We start from the raw sequence: 22397 nt of genomic DNA on the forward strand, positions 1-22397 counted from the left end.
TCCCGGACATCTGCCTCCAAAACAAATCTGGCACCACAACAAAGGTGGCATTAGTCAACACAAAGGGCTCAGGCACCGTTTTATTCCTGAGGACTGCTGTCAGGCGAAGGGTTGCCAGGAAGGTCTAAGGGAGGCCTAAAGTCTGGGAGAAGGATTAAAAAGAATAAGAAAGAAAAAGAAAGGAGCGGAAGAGAAAGGAACTTGGCAAGCAGAGTGGGGAAACAAGATTGAGAGCGTCTGGAATTACTGGGAGAAACACACATGGTTGAGCAGGGCACAGGGGCAAGCGGTAGTCTACCAGTCAGATCTGTCGCAGGCTCCAAAGGCAAAGCAGAGAAAGGATGTTAGACTAACTTTCTGATATGGTTATCTTGCAGAAGGAGGGATCAGATTCTGAATAAGTTTAGCCCTTGAATAGCAGGTGGCACCGGCCAGCTGGGTGGGGGGAGGACTGAGTGGCCAGGTGAGGCCAGGAGGACTGGAGGGACCCCATCACCAGGACAAAATGGTGAGTACCAAATAGAGGCAAAAGGTCAAGGAGCTGTTAGTTCAAAAGAGGAAGGTGAGCCCCACTGGTGAATCTAGAAGCTCAGGCCGAGGCCAGAGTCTGAAGGATTCGGATCAAATCTAGAGGGCAGGACACATACCAACACTGAGCGGCCAGCTGGGGTTAATGATGTGGGATCCAGACTGGGAAAAGGACCCAAGAGGAAGCATATGGCCTGAGTGTCCTAAGAAGGATGAGTGTCCAGAGTGGCCTAAGAAATAGATGGATGGAAAACTGAGTGCAGACAGGGAAGCCTGAAACCACCCCCCTGCTCAGTTATAAGGAGGTAGGTCTTCACAAGAACATCAACCCATCCCCACCATGCATCCAAAAACCAGGCACACGTGCCCTCTGTCCTGGCTTTAAGTCCTACTGGAAATGGGATTCCACTGGTGTCAGGGTCTGGGGTGGCAGTGCAGGTGAATGACTGGGTCCTCTGTTGAGGCATCGTCATTCTAACCCTCACCTCTGAGGACCTATCCCATAGATAGAGGTTAAAAAGTGGAAGAGAGACACTTTGACGACTTTGCCTCCAAGTGCTTAAATCCCCCTCCTCCTTCTCTACCCCACCCCTACTGTCAGTGGTGCAGGGAGAAGAGAGGGAGGGGGAATTGGAAAGAGAAAGTCTGAGGTGACAGCCCAGCTCTGCTCTCGGCCAGCTTTGAGCGTCAGGCAAGTCGCGTACATTCCCGGGACTCTGTTTCCTACTCGCTAAGACAAGGGGCAGGACTCAGTCAGTGCTTCTTAAGTTTCTGAGTCTTGTAATGGTATGGACCCCCTCCCCAGAAAAAGAAATGTACGTATATGCAAACTCACACATTTTTCTTTCCACTCCTGGGGGTTCACGGACTCCCTGAAGCCCATTAGTGGATCCTTTCCCACATTTCTCAAGGTGTGGCCTGTCCAGAGACCACTTGCATGACAGAGGCAGGTTCCTGTTCCCTTGATGGACGTCCTGAATAGCAATTTACCAGGATGGGGGCCAGTCACCTGCATTTTTTACAATCATTTCAGGTGGGTCTTATGTTCACTCAGGTTTGGGGGTCACTGGTCCAGTCCACAGCCCAGGAAAGTCTCATTTGTATTAGACGTTCTCTAAGGCCACTGTCACCTCCAATGGCGCCTCAGCTCTACCAGAAGACAGTGCATGCACGAATTGTGGCGACACGTCACAACTTGGCATAAGGTGCTTTCAGGCTTGAGCTGACAAAATTCTCTTGTAATATAGAGTCCCTTTCCCTTGCCCACCCTCTGCTTCTACCTCTCAGCTGATAACCTAAAGCAGGGTCTTTTCTGTTTCAGCCCTCGCTTTAAGACCAGATATGGTTTTCTGGACAATTTCTTTAACCACTTGGCTCTGGTCCTAGCCAGACTTTGCCCAACAGATGACCCTGGCGTTCTTCCTGGCCGTGAACTCTCAGTTTCCTGTGCAGACCTGCTATCGTCATGGGTTTCTTTCCACTCTCCAACTCCCACCGCTGGTACTTCCCCCACCTCTACCTTCCTGTCTTCCTTGTTCTGAGTCTTATCTTCTTCCAGGGCTTCAAGCTATAGGATTCTGCTCATACATCACCTCAGAGAGGCCCTTTCCTAGGACCCTACCTTATGATGCTGTGCCCCGCCTCAGTTACTCTTCATCACATGCCCCTGTTCTGCTATCATCCTGGAACTTATCATCCCTGAAGTTATTCTATGTATTCACTTGTTTCCTTTTCTGTTGTCTGTCTTCCCCTCTCCTCCTGACTAGTAGGTGCTCTGTAAATGTTTGCTGAAAATTGAATGAATAAATAAATGAATCAATGACTTTTTAAGGCTATTCTTAAGGCTATTCTTTTTAAGGCTATTTTTAAGGCTGGTACTCCAGCCCCTCAACTCTATTTTGCCTCTCTGTGAGCCCACAATCTCACTCCAGAGCCCTCTTAGCTTTCGAGTCCATAGTACTGCTCCTTGATCCTGCCACTGTCTGGCTGTTTGCTTGGGGCGAGTTATCAACGATTCTGTACCTCAGTTTCTGTCATTCGTTTGTTCACCAATGTTTATTGAGCTCCTACTATGTTTTCTAAGTGCTGGGGATGCAGCAGTAAATAAACAAAAATCCCTACCTTTAAGAAGAGTCCATTCTATCAGAAGGAGACAAATAAAAAGTAGTGCTAAAGAAATAAAATGCATTGTGTGTTGGTGATAAGTGCAGGAAAGTGGAATGAATGGGTGAGGAAGAGGGCCTCTGAGACAGGATAATAATAGAACCTACATCACAGAGTTACAATGTATGAAGTGAGTCAACGTGTCTAAGGTGGGAAGCACCTGGCATTTAGCAATCACACCTTAAATGTTACTTATTATTACTATTTTCATCAACACACTCTCCCAGGCGAGATGTCTCTACTCCATTTACGATTCATTATATCTACGTCCCTAATACTCCATCACTCCAATATACACTGGCTCCCTTTATTATTTTTTGTGACTAATTTTTAAATACTGGAGCTCCTACATTTATTAAAAGTTCACTTTTATCTCCCTCATCGCATCTGGAATCAACCTCAGCTCACAAATACCTTTGGAAAGAGTGGTTTATACTGCACTACAGGACTGCATGTCCCTGAGCACATTTTGGGTATGCTGTCCCACTGCCAGAGGGCCCTGTCCTTCCTCCCTGCCCCATTCCATCCCCACAGCTTTGTTCCCTAGGCCGAACTCATCACTTTTCCGTGACACCTCCCATCACACCCCTGCCCACCTCCCAGAGGCTCATCACTCCCACTTTGCCCTTAACACACCCCCATCGAGCACCAATCAGACCACGATGCACTAATACGCATCCTCACCAGCTTCCCCAGCTCCACTGAGGTCCTAGAGAGCAGGTTATCTTTTCTCCTTTGAAGGCACAACAGCTAACACAGTCAGGCATTTAGTTAGCTGCCGATAAATATTTGCTAAATTTTGTTCAAATACATAGGGAAGTTGAATATGGTCAGTTCAAAGTTGATTTGCTCTTAAGTGAAGCCAAAATGTCTTACGAAAAGTTAGGCAAAATTGGCATTTGTTATGTTTAAATTAGAAAACTTTCAGTTTTACCCGTCATGCACATGAGCAGCTGTCATGTGCCTCTTATAACGAGCTCTCCTAACCTTTTGACGTGTGGAATGTGACTTCAAGAATAATTCCAGGGAAAACTCCTTTTGATAATATCAAGATAATATCAATGTAAGCATAGGTTGTAATGTTGGAAGAAGCCTCAATAGAGTGAATGGTTCAGCTCCCACCCCTTCACAGAATCTTTATGGTCATTTTATAGTTAAACCCACAGGGATTAAAGACTCTTCCCAATGTCATCTAGCTAGTGGGCAGTAGAAAGCGGTTACCTTTAAGAACTAATGTCAGTGGTCTATGATTCTACGTGGTTGTGGGATTCTAAGAGGAAGATTTTAACTCATATCTCTTTCCTCCTGGTTGCGTTCTTCCACGTGTATTTTGCCTTCCTTGTTGGGAAAGCACTAGTTTCTCACTCAACTGACACTTGAAAAACATAACCATTCATAAATAATAGCCATACTCATTAGAGCTCTTTTGATTATAGATAGCAGAAGCCAGTTCCAGCTGCTTTAACCAAAGGGACATCAGTTATGAACTCCAAAGGCAGGGATGCGGATGGGATGGTGGGAATCATGGACAAGGGGAACCAAACTCTGTGGGAAATCCAGAATGTCCTCCTCAATCTCCATCTTATGTTTTTGACTCTTCTGTCCATGACTTCATTCTTTTTTTTTTTTTTTTCCCTGTACGCAGGCCTCTCACTGTTGTGGCCTCTCCCGTTGCGGAGCACAGACTCCGGACGCGCAGGCTCAGTGGCCATGGCTCACGGGCCCAGCAGCTCCGCGGCATGTGGGATCTTCCCGCACCGGGGCACGAACCCGTGTCCCCTGCATCGGCAGGCGGACTGTCAACCACTGTGCCACCAGGGAAGCCCTCCTTCTTCTTAATGAAAACTTGTTTTCTCTCTCACACAAAAGAATATGGCTACTGATGATACCCGAGTTTACATTTTTCTCTGTTCAAAAGACCCATCCGAACCCCAGATTCTGAGGGAAGGGAGTTGCACTGGACAAGACTGGGACGTGTGCCCATGCCTGGGGGACCTGAATAACTTGCTTCAATAAGCCATCTCTGCAACCATGTATATGGAGGAGCAGGCATCTTCAGGGAAAGGTGAGCGTTGGACCAGGTGAAGAAGCCAGGGGCTGTTCTTTACTTGAAATTGAAATCAGGGTATCCAACCACAGTAAGAAGAAGGCAGAGAGAGGGAGCAGTGGTGAGCCATCCTACCCACAGCTTCCTGGCTTTCCCCTCACTTTAGATTGTAGCTCAATTTAGTCTTGGGTTGAAAATAAGCTTCTTGGCAAACTCACAATGAGTCACCAGTCCACACCCATCAGAATGGCCACCCTCAAAAAGACCACAAATAACAGATGTTGGTGAGGATGCAGAGAAAAGGGACCTTGTACACTGGTGGGAATATAAATTGGTGCAGCCACTGTGGAAGACTGTATGGAGGTCCCTCAGAGAACTAAAAATGGAACTACTATACGATCCAGCAATTCCACTCCTGGGTATATATCCAAAGAAGACAAAAACATTCATTCAAAAAGACACATGCATCCCAATGTTCACAGCAGCATTATTTACAATAGCCAAGGTATGGAAGCAAACCAAATGTCCATCAACAGATGAATGGATAAAGAAGATGTGGTATATATATACAATGGAATATTATTCAGCCATAAAAAAAACGAAATAATGCCATTTGCAGCAACATGGGTGAACCTAGAGATTATCATACTAAGTGAAGTCCGAAGGAGAAAGACAAATACTCTATGTTATCACTTATACGTGGAATCTAAAATATAAAACAAACAAATGGAAATGCAAACAAAAAAATAAGCTTCTTGGACCAAGATTAAAACAGAGTTCCATTTTTTCCCCTCACCCATTTACTTCTCAGTTCCCTCATCTCCATCTGGTAGTCTTAGCTGAACATTTCACAGCCATCATTTTACCCCCTCATCAAGCCAGGGAACTCCCTGGCCTCATTGCCATTTTCAGACAAGACACCTGCTGGGGCACCTGCTCCATATTCTGAAGCTCCAGATGTGGGTCTAGCTCTGCCTTCTTGGGGGCTGTCTGCTCAGAAGGCCTGGCCTGCCCCCTTGTGGGACGGGTGAGCTGAGGGTGTCCGGAGCACGCCTGTGACAACCAGCGCACAAATACTTTTAAGAGAGGAGGATTGGGCTTCCCTAGTGGCGCAGTGGTTGAGAGTCCGCCTGCTGATGCAGGGGACATGGGTTCATGCCCCGGTCCGGGAAGATCCCACATGCCGCGGAGCGGCTGGGCCCGTGAGCCATGGCCGCTGAGCCTGCGCGTCCGGAGCCTGTGCTCCGCAACGGGAGAGGCCACAGCAGTGAGAGGCCCGCGTACCGCAAAAAAAAAAAAAAGAGAGCAGGACTCTTGTTTTCTGATTTGAGTATCATTTCCTTGGGTTTTGTAACAGAGCCTGCCATATGAGATGGTGGAGGGCTTCAAAGATCATCTGAGTCTCAATGGACAATGGCCTGTGGGTTTCTAAAACCATACACACTGACAAAGCCCAAGGGAAACAGGGACTCTCCGAGGTGGGGCTGGGAATCTGCATTTTAAGAAAGCTCCCCAAGAAATTCGATGCGCAGTCAGAGTTGAAAGCCACTGATGCAGGTGACCCAGCTTTCTAGTTATTTTATAAATGAAGCCACCGAGGTCCAGAAGGGTTAATATCAGTTCAGAAGAAAAGCCACAGATAATTAAAACAAAAACAAACCCTAAAAAATGAAAAGTGATGAATTCGTCTGTGTTTATGGAACCCATCAACCAGGTGCTTCCCTTTGTGGTTCTCTTTTACTTCCCCAGATCCCAGCTGCCCTTTGAGGAGGGTGACAAAAACTGTTATCAAGTTATTGTGCAGTAGAGGAAGGAGGAAGGGACAATAATGTATAGACACGTGCCCGTTCTCCTGCGTGGTGATGGAGTCTTGCAGCTGTCCTGTGGGGAGCTGTTTCCAGGTGAGGAAACGGAGGCTCATGTGGGTTACGCGTGCAGGCTGAGGTCACGAGGCTGGTGAGTGACATGTTCCGGACTCCTACTCAGGTATATCTGACTCAGACCCTCATGCTCTTCCCTTCACACATTTGGCTTTTTTCTACTATTTCACCACACCCTCTCCAATGAAAAACGTTGACCAGATTTAAGGACTTTTAATTTGGCAGTTCTAAATAACGTAATTCCCAGACATTAATCATTTGGGTTCTATTGTAATTAGATAAATGATTTTCAAGTTAACCTGGGAGGGGGAAAAATTAGGAGTATGGGATTAAGAGATACACACTACCATGTATAAAATAGATAAACAAGGATTTACTGTATTAGCAGAGGGAAGTATAGTTAATATTTTGTAATAACCTATAATGGAAAAGAATTTTTAAAAATAATATAGTTATATACATATACACCTATAACCAGATCACCTTGCTGTACACCTGAAACTAACACACTATTGTAAATCAATCATACTTCAATTTAAAAAAATAAATGAAAATTTAAAAATAAAGTTAGCCTGGTGTTTTCAAATGAGACTTTCCACCAATGTGGGTTGAATGGTCAGAACCCTGGTGGACAGCACAGGGCTAAGCCTGTGGAGGGTATTCTATGAACTTGGCTTTATTGTAGCAGAATAGAACTGTCAAAAATCAAGATATGTGTACCACTCAAAGTTTAAAAAAAGAGTAATTTATTATTTTTCTAGATTCGGTATAGGAGAGAAATAATAAAACCTATTTTCAATTCCTTTACCCTAGTCTAATGTGTAAAAGGATTTCCCCACTTGCCCTTTGAGCTTATATAAAAAATATGCTTGCCTTTTTTTTTTTTTTTTTGTCAGAAAGGTTAGTGTGGAATTCCCTCCCCTGCTGCTTTCCTGTCATTTAAAATTCAGCCCAGTGGAGCTTCTGCCAGCCAGCAGTTGAAGATCACATAAGGAAGTGAGAGTGGTTGGCTCAGAGGTGATTTTTAGGTACCACTTTCCAGGAATCCCTGGTGACAGGGGATTGTGTGTGTGTGTGTGTGTGTGTGTGTGTGTGTTCTGAATAAAAAGAATCTTCCTGCTGTACAGTTTTTAGTTGTTTCTATGACTTCAACACTCTCCAAGATTTAGGTGGAAGCATAAATAAGAGGCAATGTGAACCTTCTCCAAGTAACCATTCCAAGGTGGTGAGTTAATCCTCTACCTAGACCTCATGGCCTTGCCACTCTAGCCAAACTGGTTTCGTGGCTGTCAGTCAAACTCCAGCGTGGCACCATTCCCGCTGATACTGAATGAGCTGAAAACTTGGGTTACTGTTGATTTTGCCCTAGGGAATTTTACTCAGAACAGCATTACAGCAGTGGAGTAGTTGAGACTTGGGGTGTGTGTGTGTGTGTGTGTGTGTGTGTGTGTGTGTGTGTGTGTGTGTATGTGAGAGAGACAGACAGACAGACAGACATCAAGGAAACATGGCAGACTTGGGTTGGCTCAAGGGCTCAGTTCTGGCCAAGGTGGACGCTGACCTTACTTTCTATCTCCCTGTTCATAGTCTCTACCTGGCACCAACGCAGGAGAACCAAAGTCCAAGTGAGCACTACCCCAGCATCTAGTACAAACACCATGCCTCAGATTTCCTCCCCAGAAAGGGAGTTGAGATTCTAATTAGCCGAATCATCTCATGACAACTCCCTTCATTGTCGTAGGCTACAAAAACACAATCACGTACTCTGGGAACCCTGATGGGAAATGTATTCCATTTTCAAGTTAAACAGTTAGCCTGGCCTGTTTCAAAAGACTGGAAGATTCTTTAGAGTCATGGTTTCTCAACAATGCCTTCACAATGATTCAGAAATTACTTTTTCAGATTTAAAAGGTGAGGAATACTTGGGCAAGAATTGCAAAGGGCCTGAAATACCAATTTGAAGCATAAAAATCATCTAGAATATTTCTAATGCATTTATTCCTTGCCCAATAGGAACAAAATAAGCTTCTTCAGTAAGAGCCTTCAGGATAGCTGTCCCTTCGAGTAATTAAATCAGGAATTTGGGCTAGAGATACCAGTTGTCAAGAAGATATTATTAAAAGCAGGTTCAGGATGTAGAAACCCTGCTCTGCCTTGCAGCTTCCTTTGCAGATGCAGGTTCTGGTTGCTCTCTCTCCCCTTCATGAGAACAAAAGGGAGAATGATTACAGGACCTTGTCCTTCTTGACTACCTCCTCCTCCAACTTCCTGACTGTCTTCTCAATAGTCTTGGTGTCTTCTGAGATGACTTGATGTTTTTAGAAATCAGAGTCCCAGACACAGGTTTGGCATGAGGCTTGTGTGAGTTGCTTTCTTTCTTTCTTTCTTTCTTTTTAATGAAGAAGGAAGAACATGAACATAAATGAGTGCAAAGCATTTTTTTTCTTGAATCACATATGTGACATTTCACAGGAGGTCTTCTATCTTCTCACAGTATATTAAAGACAATTTAAAAGTTATTGTGGGGAGTTCTTAAAGAAAAAAATTTCCATAAGAAGAATGAAGATCCCTGACAAATTCACTTTTTATTTATTTTCTAAAAAAGATGTAGATTAAGGTTTTCCCCTCATTTTCATTCTTCCTTCAGAGCTTCTGGTCAATATGAAGATCCTTCATTCAATAAATATTTACTGAATAACTACTGTATGCCAGGCCTGAGCCTGAGAACTTTACATGCACACCTCATAGCAACCTTTTGAGGTAGGCACTGCTATAAACACCATCACACGAGTGATCGATTATAAGAGACTCTCCCAAGGCCTTGCAATTTGTCCACGGTGGGCATGATTTGAGTTCAGGCAGTCTGGATCCAGAGCTGACCCTCTTAACCACTACACCATATTGCCTCCAATCCAGGAGGCTTGGTCAGGTGAGAACAGGTATCGTCACAGATGTTAATACCATTATAAGTAAAATACACCTAGCACCCAGGTACCGGTTTCTAAATATTGGGTTGGCCAAAAAGTTCGTGTGGGTTTTAAGATGTTATGGAAAACCCTGAATGAACTTTTTGGCTAACCCAATACCATTCTCCAATAAAAGGAACCAAGACCCTTTGGAGAAATGGCTGATTCTAGGGCTGAATCAGCAAAATACAAGATGATTCTGGAATATCTTGTGCTCTGTGTTCTTTTATGTAATAGTCAGTTAGATGTGGCCACAAGAGGAGACACAGTGGAAGCCTGGAAAACAAAATGTATTATACTCACAGCCCTGGAAACAGGATGCCACCCAGGGCCACATGGAAAAGACACTAGGGTGGTCAGGAGGCCGAAGGGGCAGATGTGAGGGGACAGCTTAGGCCACCATTGGTGGCATTTCAAGGGCAATGCAAGGCAGGCAGGGTAGACAATTAGAATTGGCTAGTTTGAATAATTTCAGCAGGCTCTAAGCTCTAGGGATGGTCCCTAGTTGCCTGGCACTTGGCCCTGGGATGGTGAAGGCAGAGGAGTATTTCCTCCTGGAGTCATGGGCCAGATAGGGGCTCTCTGGCTCTGGACTGATGAGTTTGTACGTCAAAGGCATGCTGGACCTTTGCTATCTCTGAGAGCTGACTGGCCCCGGGAGGGGTGGTATCTCCCCAGCCAGAAATGTTCTTAAGATACTGAAACATCATGATATAGAGAAAATAAAAATATAAGCAATACAGCCAGAAAGTAAGGAAGTGCTTAAGGGATGATGGGTCCCTGTCAAAAGGACACAGGGGCCAGTTTTAAACAGCTTTCCCAGGCCAAATCTGGGACAGCTTGAGCATTAGCAATAGATTATGACTTGTTGAATAAAATAGGAATTCACAAGTTTATAGAGACATTGATTCATTAAAAGTTTGATGAAAATGTAATATTGACATTGTATCAAAGTATCTCCCTACAAAATGCTTACAACTTATAAAGGGGAAAAGAGTAACTGGAGAAGCCTGATGGACACAACCTTAATCAAGGGCTCCAAGTTAACAGCACCAGTAGTGAGACTAATGGATATCGTGAACCACTGGGTAGGATGCAAGGAGGTTGCAGCATCACTGTGGTGGACTTCAATGTGGCCCCCATAATCCCACCTCCTGGTGTTCATGTCCTTGTAGAACCTCCTCATCATGAGTGTAGGTGGGATCTGCAACGTCCTTCTAATGAATAGAATATGGCAAAGGTGAAGGGAGTCATCCTGCGGTTATCTTACATCATATCAGCCTCCATCTTGGCAGCAGAGCCATCTTAGAGTCTTGCTCTTCTTGCTGACTTTGAAGAAGCATGAGCTCTACAACCAAAAGGAAGTAAATCCTGCCAACAACCTGGGTGAGTTTGGGAGCAGGTCCTTCCCCAGTAGAGCCACAAGATGGGAACTCAGCCCTGGACTGCACCTTGATATAGCCTCACAGAGCACTCAGCTACGCTGAGCCCAAAGTCCTGACCCAAAGAAACTGTGAGATAATAAATGTGTATTGTTTTGTTTTGCTTTTATAAATTAATTTATTTATTTTAGCCTGCATTGGATCTTCATTGCTGTGCACGGGCATTCTCTAGTTGCAGCAAGCAGGAGCTACTCTTCATTGCGGTGCACAGGCTTCTCACTGTGGTGGCTTCTCTTGCTGCAGAGCATGGACTCTAGGTGCACAGGCTTCAGTAGTTGTGGCACGCGGGCTCAGTAGTTGTGGCGCACCAGCTTGGTTGCTCCACAGCATGTGGGATCTTCCTGGACCAGGGCTCAAACCCGTGTCCCCTGCATTGGCAGGTAGATTCTTAACCCTGCGCCACCAGGAAAGTCCCATGTGTATTGTTTTAATCTGCTAAATTTGTGGTAATTTATTTTGCTGTATAGAAAGTGAGTACAGTCACTTCTACAATATTCCTGCCAAAGATGCCTGCAATCTTCAAATGTGTCAGAGGGATGAAATAAGCTGGACTGAAGGAGACTAAGGACACATAGCAACTAAATGCAAGGGATAATCTTGGATTGGATCTTGGACCAGAGGGCAAAACCTTGTTATTAAGGACATTATTGTGACAATTGGTGAAATTTGCATATGGACTGTGGGTTAGATAATAGCATCTTATGAACGTTGAGTTTCTTGATTTTAAGCATTGTACGGTGATTATATAAGAAAATGATAAAGTGAAGATAGCCAAAAAACAATTGGTGAATCTGGATAAAGCCTACCTAGTAGTGTTTGGCACTATTCTTGCAACTTTTCCATAAACTTGAAATTATTTCAAAATAAAAATAATTTTAAAAAATTTAATGTTAGATTTCACTTCAAAATTGTACTGGAAACAATTCAAAAGCCCTATTGTCACTTTGGGAAATTCAAGGGACTTGGGGACCACTGTCATATAAGATAATTCACTACCAGAGTCACATAGATATAAACAATGTGACTAGTACAAAACCTTTGGTCACCTTGTATGGGTCTGGTGTGTGCTGTCAGGAATTTGACGTACAGACTTGCCCTTTGGGACTAAGCCTTACTCGTTATTCGCCTAGGAGCGATGGTCCTTGGGTTGGCGTGCAGGAAAGTTGGTGTGGTGCTATGTAGTGAACCCTCTGGGGCACTGCCCAGATCCCCTTTGGGCCTGAGGCCCTTGTTCCCTGGCTGCTGAGAGTGTGCTGGGCGCGTCAGCCATCCGCAGCTGAGGCTTTCTGTGGGAATTGCTCCCAGCCTAAGGAAGCTGCCTCACCTGAGGGCAACCCAGTTCTAATGACTGATGAGGAAGAATAGGCCCAACCTCCTTGCGTCAACTGGGACAACGTGGAAGGGCCACCTTAGTTCCAGGGCTGTCTGTGGGAGCAGCTCAGGTCCCTGCAGGAGCCGCATCCTAGTTCAACTTCTCCTGTTGCCCAGTCCTGTTTCCTCCACTCCCCTCACAGGTGACGATCCCCTCCCTAAGAAACCTTCTTCAAGGCAATCTCCACCCCAAGTCTGTTTTCCAGGTAAGCTGACCCTCAGCACCGGCCTTCTTCCAACCCATCGACCTGCCTCATGACCACATAGCCAGGTTGCCTGACTACACAGCTGCTCCTTCCTATGGAATATTTCTGATCCATAACAAATGTGAATTTTAAAATTCAGGTTCTTTTTTTAAACAATGTGGCAATAGAACCTGACAGAAATGACGTATTTCTCAACCTTCTGGGCCACAATGTCCTCATTCAGGAAAAATTGATCTCTGATGATTTTGTTGACTTTAAAACTTTTAAACATAACAAAATTAGGCAGAATAATATAAAATGAGGCCCCCGCGGATTCCCTCAGCCAGCTCCAATAATTAGACACAGCCAATCTTGCTGCGTCGATAACTCAAATACTTCCTCTTTTCCATATTATGTGAAGCATCTTCCAGACATCAAATTATTTCATCTGTAAGTTTTTCAGTATGTATCTTTAAAAGAGAGTGGATCTTTAAAAAACATAACCACCAAAGCATTATGTAAAATATTATACATTAGTAACACTAATTCCTTAATATCATCAAATGTCCTTTCAGTGTTCAGATTTAGTTGTTTTGCTTCATTTGTACAGTTAGTATATTTGAACCGAGATCCAGATAAGGTCTGCATATTATGATGGGTTGATCTGTCTCTGAAGTTTCCCCTCTACCTGTTTTCTTTTCTTCCTTTCCGTGTCTTTCTTGAAGAAAGCTGTAGAGTTCCCCACAGTCTGTAAACCTGTATTGTTTAACGTGCTCACCTGCAATTCCTGCAAATTGGTAGTTGGATCTGGGGGCTTCATCACATGTGGGATCTTTTTTTTTCCTTTTTTGGCAAGACAGCCTTTTAGGTGGGATTATATTCTTTCATTAGGAGCCACCTAAGGTCTGGTTGTTTCCCATTTAGTGATGCTCACTGCTGTTAATGATCAATGCCCAGATAAATACTCATTAGGAGTTACAAAATGGTATATTCTATTGTTACATCTTCATTTATTAGCTGGCCTACTTTGAAAGTAGAGAATTTTCCCCTTGTCCATTATTTGGTGACTCAGTGACAGAGTTTCAATAAGAAATTTAGCATACCAGCGTTCAAAGTAAGTGGGTTCCTCATCATACTCAGAGTATGACCAATTAATTTAATTTTGTCTAATATCATGATGAACTCCTGGAGGTCATGATGTACTTCAGGCCATTGCATTATTATCTTTACCGTTACTCAAGATGTTCACTCTCTGGTCAGTGGGAACCTCTTCTAGTGGAATCCTGGGTCTTCTGCTATATGGCCCTAGTCGTCTTTGGTAACTTCCCTGCTATTTGGTATAACAAGATATACCAGGCTCATCTTGTACATTTCCTGCCCTAGACCTGGAATCAGTTATTTCTCCAAGAAGTTCTGGTTCTTTGTAGTGGGAAAGGTATTTCAAAACCACAATATGGGCTCAGGAAAACATTCACCGTCTTTTTTTTTTTTTAATTCCTATGTTGGAGGAAGTTGGATGAAGGGATTCTTTTTATACCCCTCTGTATTATTTGAATTTTCATCATGTGTATTCATTCTTTTAATTTATTTATGGCATACAATAATACATAAATATATTTTTTACAAAAAGTAAAAATTCTTTCACACCCTTCTGGTACCACTTTCCCACCAGAGATAACTTCAATTATCAATATGTTGTGAATTCTTCCAGATTTTGTCTTAGACAGCATTGTTACTTAAATAAGACTTCTGTCCTAAGGATTCCAGATTCTATTTTACTCTACTCAGATGATTCAAAGGGTTATCTAAGGTAAAAATGCAATGGATAGCAATTTAAATCTTTATTGGGACCAATAACTAGGGCTTCTGTGTTGCCAACTCCAGGGGGTGCTGTTTACATCACAGACTCTGTGACTGATTCCTCCTGGAATTTGCAGCACAAAATACACCTACCAACAAACCAATAGGAGGGTAAGCAAAGGACAGAACATAGAGAAAATGGCTCTTGAATATATGAAAAAATGCTCAAGTTGGCTTTTAATAAGAAATATGCAAAATACAACTACAACAAAGTACCATTTTTCACCTCTCAGATTGGCAAAGATTAAAGTGCTTACTAGCCCATCACCATTCAATGCTGGTGGAATGACGGTATTTCTGGCTGTTTGACAATATGCATTCATTTACAAATTTATCAACACTTGCTAATTCAAAACATTTCTAGGTATTTACAAATATATACAAATATCCTTGACTGTTTAGGAAATGGTGTATGTGCAAGGCAGAACTTCTTAACAAGAGCTCCACAGAAAAATTTAGGGAATTTATCAACTTGAATGGTAAAAAAATTGTTTTTGTTTTCACTAAACTCTGACTGAAATTTATCATTTCCTTTAATTATGAAACTAGGCAGGAAACCATAATAGTATCAGTCTGTGCCTCTGTTACCAATAAAAGTCATATTTTCTGTCATATTACAGTTGTAGATATTTTGAAATATCATTTATGCTCATCCGTACTTTGAAATTAGAGTAGTTATTAGACCCATTGCTAGATCTCATTATCTAATTCATTAATAAACACATATATTTTTAAATAAAAATATTTTCATAATTACATTTCAGTATAATTGGTTTACTTTTGATACTAAGGATTTTATTTTATATACTTGAAAACATCGTGGTGAGAAGAACGTTTATAGGCTTCACCAGACTGTCAAAGGGGTGCCTGGGCACAAAAATAAGTTAGGAATAAGATAATTCATAGCATCATGTATATCATGGCAAATGATTGGACGTAGCCCCAAAAGTACATTGCTACCATGAAATACTCTGCAGCTGCAAAAAAAAAAGAGGAATCTCTTTATCTAATAAAATGAAACAATATCCCAGATATTGTAAAGACAATAAAACAGTGTGCAGAAGGCCTCGTGTAATATGCAACTACTCATATAAAAAATGAGGTGGGGGGAGAATATGTAATACAAACGTCTATCTGCTTGTAATGTGCATGAAATACCTCTGGAAGATAGACAAACAACTGGTAGTACTGGTGGCCTCCAAGGATAAGAACTGGGTGGCTGGGACCTGGATTGTTAGGGAGGCTTCTTCCTGATACACCTCAGAGTACATTTAAAAATTTGAAACTGTGAATGTACGATCTATTCAAAGAATTCAAATAAATAAAATGTAACATTTAAAAACTCCTTACCAGAGTCTGTCGAGGGGATTGATACACAGCAGCACATCTTAAAGTCCAGTCCCCGCCTGGTCTGTGAACCTCAGCCTGTCCTGCAGTGAGCCCAGAAGGTTCTGTCATTTCAACCCCCTACTCAGCCCAAACCCCCAATAAATGTTTTCTAAGACTTCCTTAGTTCTCACCTTTCCTTCCACCTTTAGTTTTTTATCTTCCAGAAGTAAAATTTAGCCTATTCCATTGCAAAGAGACAAAATATTCCCATCTTGTCTCACAAACCTAGCTGGCATCAGTGGAATTAATATTAGTGGACAGTGAAGGGAATTAGGTGAATATTCACAAGTTAATCATTTTTTGTCTCCAATATTGTTTGTTCACCTTTTCATAATATATTTATTTTAAGGTGAAGTGTTGCTCATAGAATGGGGCAGAGTTTTAGTTGTGTTATTTACAAGGAGGGTCTAGTTGCTACTATTTGTAAGAGAACATAAATATTATGGTATTAGATCACTAAAATATTTCTTCTTTCCAAAACTTCTCTCATGAATTTCCTACTGTTTCCAAAAAGGAAGCCAAGTTTCAGCGTAATACACTGATGACCACATTTGTCCATAGGTCTTTGGCAATACAGGGTACATTCATACTACCAAAGTAAAATATTTTGAAGGAAACATTAAGGCTGCGTTTTGAAGAGCAATGCTAGCATGAATAATGATTGCCAAAATTATGCAAGTGACAAAAGAATTGTGTTTATAAATATTTGTTTGGCACTTTATGGTAACAAATGTTAATTCTTGAGATCTGGGTCAGCAGAGAAAAGACTTTTATTTTTTGGAAAATATATTGCTTAGAAGTAGACTTGAGGTTCTTTGTATGCTAAACAAAACTATAGCAGGGTTTTGCCACAAAAACTTGAACAAATCATTTTAAATTAAAACATAACCTTATTGTTTTTATGGTGGACTCTGGGAAAATATTTGAGGTCTCAACAGAAACTTCCAGCTTGTTTTCGAGTCAGAAATGTGTTTTCTTTGGAGTCATGAACAGGATGAAGAAAACTGGGACAGCTGCCCAGGCCCCATGCTTTGAGCCCTTCCATGCTGCAAAGTGAAATAGTGACTGCAACTGTGGGGACATTCAGGGCTGCCAGTGGAAGCGGGGTGGGGACATGCTTTGGGAGGAGGGAGATAATTTCCCGTTACTTCTGCAAACCTGTGTAACGAGGTGAGCTGTTAAGAAAGGAATAACTGGTATTTCCAGTTCCTTTTCCCACCCATGACACACAGTACAAAGATTTCCCTGGATTGTGTTCCCCAGAGGAGCACATGGAAATTGGGGCTTTGAAGTTGAAGCCACAGAAGCTAACTAATTGAGGTGGAAGGTTAGTTTTCTTCAGGCTGGGAGTGGACATGTGCATAGGAACCAGGCAGATCTTTGGAGGAACCTGGGACTGGGGCTCCCTTGCATGTAAGTGCCTAACAGGAATTATTTCAGGATGCCTATTAGAGACTCAACACTTACCTCCAAGCTCATAGGAGACCCTGAGGCCCTGGGGGGCTCTGTGGGCCTGTGTGTGGTAGAGGAGTAGACCACCATGAGGGACATCTCTGGTCTGCCTGGAACATACTGCCTGACCAGTGCTTTGGAAAACTGCTGAGCCACAGCGGATGGAGTAGCTGATAAGGACTCTGCAGGCTATGCCAACCCAGATACCAGGAAATTCTTGAATGAACCCCTGGAGGATAAGAGAGAATCCCCCAAGCATGACAGAGGTTGAATTTTCTGCCAGTCCTGTAGGTGAAAGTACAGAACCAATTTCTCTGATGTAGAGAAATGTAGCATTTAGACACAAGTAAGTGGCAGAGTAACTTTCATACTTGTCACATTGAAAATATTTATATACAACCAGGCATAAAGCTCACCTCCCCTGTATTACTTCACACACACACACACGCACACGCACGCACACATTTCTGTCAACATCTTGGAACTGAGACTGCTTGGAATCAATTTGCTTCCCCTCCTGTCCTTACACATGCTTCAGTCTTCATGTTGCCTGTCACATTAGTCTTTCATTTGCTGGCTTCATTCACTTATTCATTTAATTCTACAGAAAATCTTGAGGGCCTAATATTGGCTTATAACTCAAAGGCATAGTTCTAGTCATGAGATGTTCACAGTCTAGAGCATGACGTTGAGTAGAGAGTGAGAGGGTCTGGGTGGATGGGCAGCGAGAACAGTTCATGACCCTAGAAGGAGGACAGGGGACTTCCCTGGTGTCCAGTGGCTAAGGTCCAGTGGCTAAGGTGGTCCCAGTGCAGGCGGCCCGGGTTTGATCCCTGGTTGGAGAACTAGATCCCACATGCCACAACTAAGAGTTCGCATGCCGCAATTACAGATCCTGCGTGCTGCAACTAAGACCCAGCGCGGCCAAATAAATAAATAAATATTAAAAAAAGAAGAAGAAGGAGCAGGACAGAAGACTTTAGCAGTACAGAGGGACAGTTAATCCCATCTGGAATGAGAGGAGGGGTCGTGCTAAATTTTTGCAAGAAAATGAGGCCTTAGCAGATCTTGAGGTTGTAGGGAGTAAATGGGAACAGGGAGAACATTGCAGGGAGATGGATTAGGCAGGGCACATGCATGGGGACATGAAGAATATCATCTGCTCAATGAACCACAGAGTTTGACACTAAGAATACAAGCTGTAAGAGGAACAACCACATATTCTTTCTACCTATTGCTGTTTCTGAACATTATGCTCTATATACTTCCCTTGGCAGTCATCGTACTAACTTCTCAAAGATTCTGCCCAGTGTGGATACATGTAAGAAGAAATAGCAAGCTAAGCAAAAGGATTTCCATCAGCAAAGTAGAAGCCTGTACTATTGGGAGCGTTTTATTAGACCTATCACATGGAAATTCTGAATTCCTCTTGATGTATATAGATAATCAAAATATATTAGTCAAATACTTAGAGCCTTTCATTTCTATTTGTAGATTAAAAATTGTAATATAATGGTATTCTGAGAAAAGCACATATTAGCAGATGTTACTGCAACAAATATCTTCGCTTATGTGAACAGATTTAACATATAATTTAGTGCTTGTCAACTGAAATTAAAATTATTAAATTATTTCCTGTATAATTTGATTACCTATGGTCGAGAGGACACAGAAAGCTGAGTAAAGGGCATGGTTTTCCACATAAAGACAAATGCTGTTTTCAGACTCAATGCAGAATGTCCTCTTCAAGGTAAGGTCTTGTCCTTGGCTAATTCCTCTACACAAATATTCCTTCCCTTTCCACTTTACTTAAGCCATCTCTTCTTTTTGGAAGTGTCCCATTAACCAAACTCAGTGATTTTAGCAGCTTGGTCATTTTTCCAAGAAGAAAAAGGGGAATCATTTTCAATGAAAGGTTATTGCCCTTGAGCTGTTTGTCAGTTCAATGGACCAAGTAAAAAGTTGGAAGAGTTGATGAAATTAAGGAATTATTGCCTCAACCTTGCTTTTTCCTTAAACAAAAATAAAGTATTGAAACTTTTGTTCCTTAGGAATAATTTAAGATTTTCAGTGAGTTTTCCTTTAGAGTAAGTTTTTAAAACTTTATTTGAACCATAGACCCTGTAACAGCATACTGATGTTTATACCCCTTCTAAGAGTAACGTTTTTAAATGCATAAAATAAAATACATATGATTACAATTAAAATAAATAATTATACAAAAATACAATGATGAAAATTGGTTTTAAAACTTCATGATAACATGTGTGTCTTTATTAACACATTAAATAATAAAATCCAGCTCCAAATCTAGTAGCTACAATATTTTGAGGTAGTGATGAATGTAACGGGTATTTTCAAGGTATCTACAACAATTGTAATGTAATGGGAATTATTTCTCTTGGTGACAGACTTACAGGAACAGTGAATAATTACTATGGTTTGAAATCTATATTCATAACTGAAGGAAATGTTAGAGGTTCAGGAAAAAAATTTTTTCTTAACATCTTTAGTGGAGTATAATTGCTTTACAATGTTGTGTTAGTTTCTGCTGTATAACAAAGTGAATCAGCTATACGTATACATATATCCCCATATCCCCTCCCTCTTGCATCTCCCTCCCACCCACCCTATCCCACCCCTCTAGGTGGTCACAAAGCACCGAGCTGATCTCCCTGTGCTATGCTGCTGCTTCCCACTAGCTAACTGCTTTACATTTGGTAGTGTATATACGTCGATGCTACTCTCTCACTTCTCCCTCCCTGTACCCTCAAGTCCATTCTTTACATCTCTGTCTTTATTCCTGTGCTACCCTTAGCTTCTTCAGAAACTTTTTTTTTGTAAGATTCCATATATATGTGTTAGCATATGATATTTGTTTTTCTCTTTCTGACTTACTTCACTCTGTATGACAGATTCTAGGTCCATCCACCTCACTACAAATAATTCAATTTCACATTTTTTATGGCTGAGTAATATTCTATTGTATATATGTGCCACATCTTCTTTATCCATTCATCTGTGGATGGACACTTAGGTTGCTTCCATGTCCTGGCTATTGTAAATAGTGCTGCAATGAGCATTGTGGTACATGACTTTTTTTTTTTTTTTTTTTGCGGTACACGGGCCTCTCACCATTGTGGCCTCTCCCGTTGCGGAGCACAAGCTCCGGACGCGCAGGCTCAGCGGCCATGGCTCACGGGCCCAGCCGCTCTGCGGCATGTGGGATCTTCCCGGACCGGGGCACGAACCCGTGTCCCCTGCCTTGGCAGGAGGACTCTCAACCACTGCGCCACCAGGGAAGCCCATGACTCTTTTTGAATTATGGTTTTCTCAGGGTATATGCCCAGCAGTGGGATTGTTGGGTCATATGTTAGTTCTATTTTTGGTTTTTTTGGAACCTCCATAATGTTCTCCATAGTGGCTGAATCAATTTACATTCCGACCAACAGTGCAAGATGGTTCTCTTTTCTCCACATCCTCTCTAGCGTTTATTGTTTGTAGATTTTTTCTTTTCTTTTTTTTTTTTTTCTTTTTTTTGGTACACGGGCCTCTCACTGTTGTGGCCTCTCCCATTGCAGAGCACAGGCTCCAGACGCGCAGGCTCAGCAGCCATGGCTCACGGGCCCAGCAGCTCCGCGGCATGTGGGATCTTCCCGGACCGCAGCACAAACCCATGTCCCCTGCATCGGCAGGCGGACTCTCAACCACTGCGCTACCAGGGAAGCCCTGTTTGTAGGTTTTTTGATGATGGCCTTTCTGACTTGTGTGAGGTGATACCTCATTGTAGTTTTGATTTGCATTTCTCTAATGATTAATGATGTTGAGCATTCTTTCATGTGTTTGTAGGCAATCTGTATATCTTTTTTGGAGAAATGTCTATTTAGCTCTTCTGCCCATTTTTGGACTGAGTTGTTTGTTTTTTTGATATTGAGCTGCATGAGCTGCTTGTATATTTTGGAAATTAATCTATTGTAGGTTGCTTCATTTGCAAATATTTTCTCCCATTCTGAGGGTTGTCTTTTCATCTTGTTTATGGTTTCCTTTGCTGTGCAAAAGATTTTAAGTTTCATTAGGTCTCATTTGTTTATTTTTGTTTTTATTTCCATTTCTCTAGGAGTGGTTCAAAAAGGATCTTTCTGTGATTTATGTCATAGAGTGTTCTGCCTATGTTTTCCTCTAAGAGTTTTAGAGTGTCTGACCTTACACTTAGGTCTTGAATCCATTTTGAGTTTATTTTTCTGTATGGTGTTAGGGAGTGTTCTAATTTCATTCTTTTACATGTAGCTGTACAGTTTTCCCAGCACCACTTATTGAAGAGGCTGTCTTTTCTCCATTGTATAATCTTGCCTCCTTTATCAAAAATAAGGTGACCATATGTGCATGGGTTTATTTCTGGGCTTTCTATACTGTTCCACTGATGTATATTGCTGTTTTTGTGCCAGTACCAAACTGTCTGGATTACTGTAGCTTTGTGGTATAGTCTGAAGACTGGGAGCCTGATTTCTCCAACTCCATTTTTCTTTCTCAAGATTGCTTTGGCTATTCGGGGTCTTTTGTGTTTCCATAAAAATTGTGAAATTTTTTGTTCTGGTTCTGTGAAAAATGCCATTGGTAGTTTGATAGGGCATGCGTTGAATCTGTAGATTGCTTTGGGTAGAATAATCATTTTCACAATGTTGATTCTTCCAATCTAAGAACATGGTATATCTCTCCATCTGTTTGTATCATCTTTAATTTCTTTCATTAGTGTCTTATAGTTTTCTGCATATAGGTCTTTTGTCTCTTTAGGTAGGTTTATTCCTAGGTATTTTATTCTTTTTGTTGCAAAGGTAAATGGAGTGTTTCCTTAATTTCTCTTTCAGATTTTTCATCTTTAGTGTATAGGAATGCAAGAGATTTCTGTGCATTAATTTTGTATCCTACTACTCTACCAAATTCATTGATAAGCTCTAGTAGTTTTCTGGTAGCATCTTTAGGATTCTTTATGTATAATATCATGTCATCTGCAAACAGTGACAGTTTTATTTCTTCTTTTCCAATTTGTATTCCTTTTATTTCTTTTTCTTCTCTGATTGCTGTGGCTAACATTTCCAAAACTATGTTGAATAATA

Source organism: Delphinus delphis, chromosome 4, assembly GCF_949987515.2.
Source record: "Delphinus delphis chromosome 4, mDelDel1.2, whole genome shotgun sequence".
Lineage (NCBI taxonomy): Eukaryota > Metazoa > Chordata > Mammalia > Artiodactyla > Delphinidae > Delphinus > Delphinus delphis.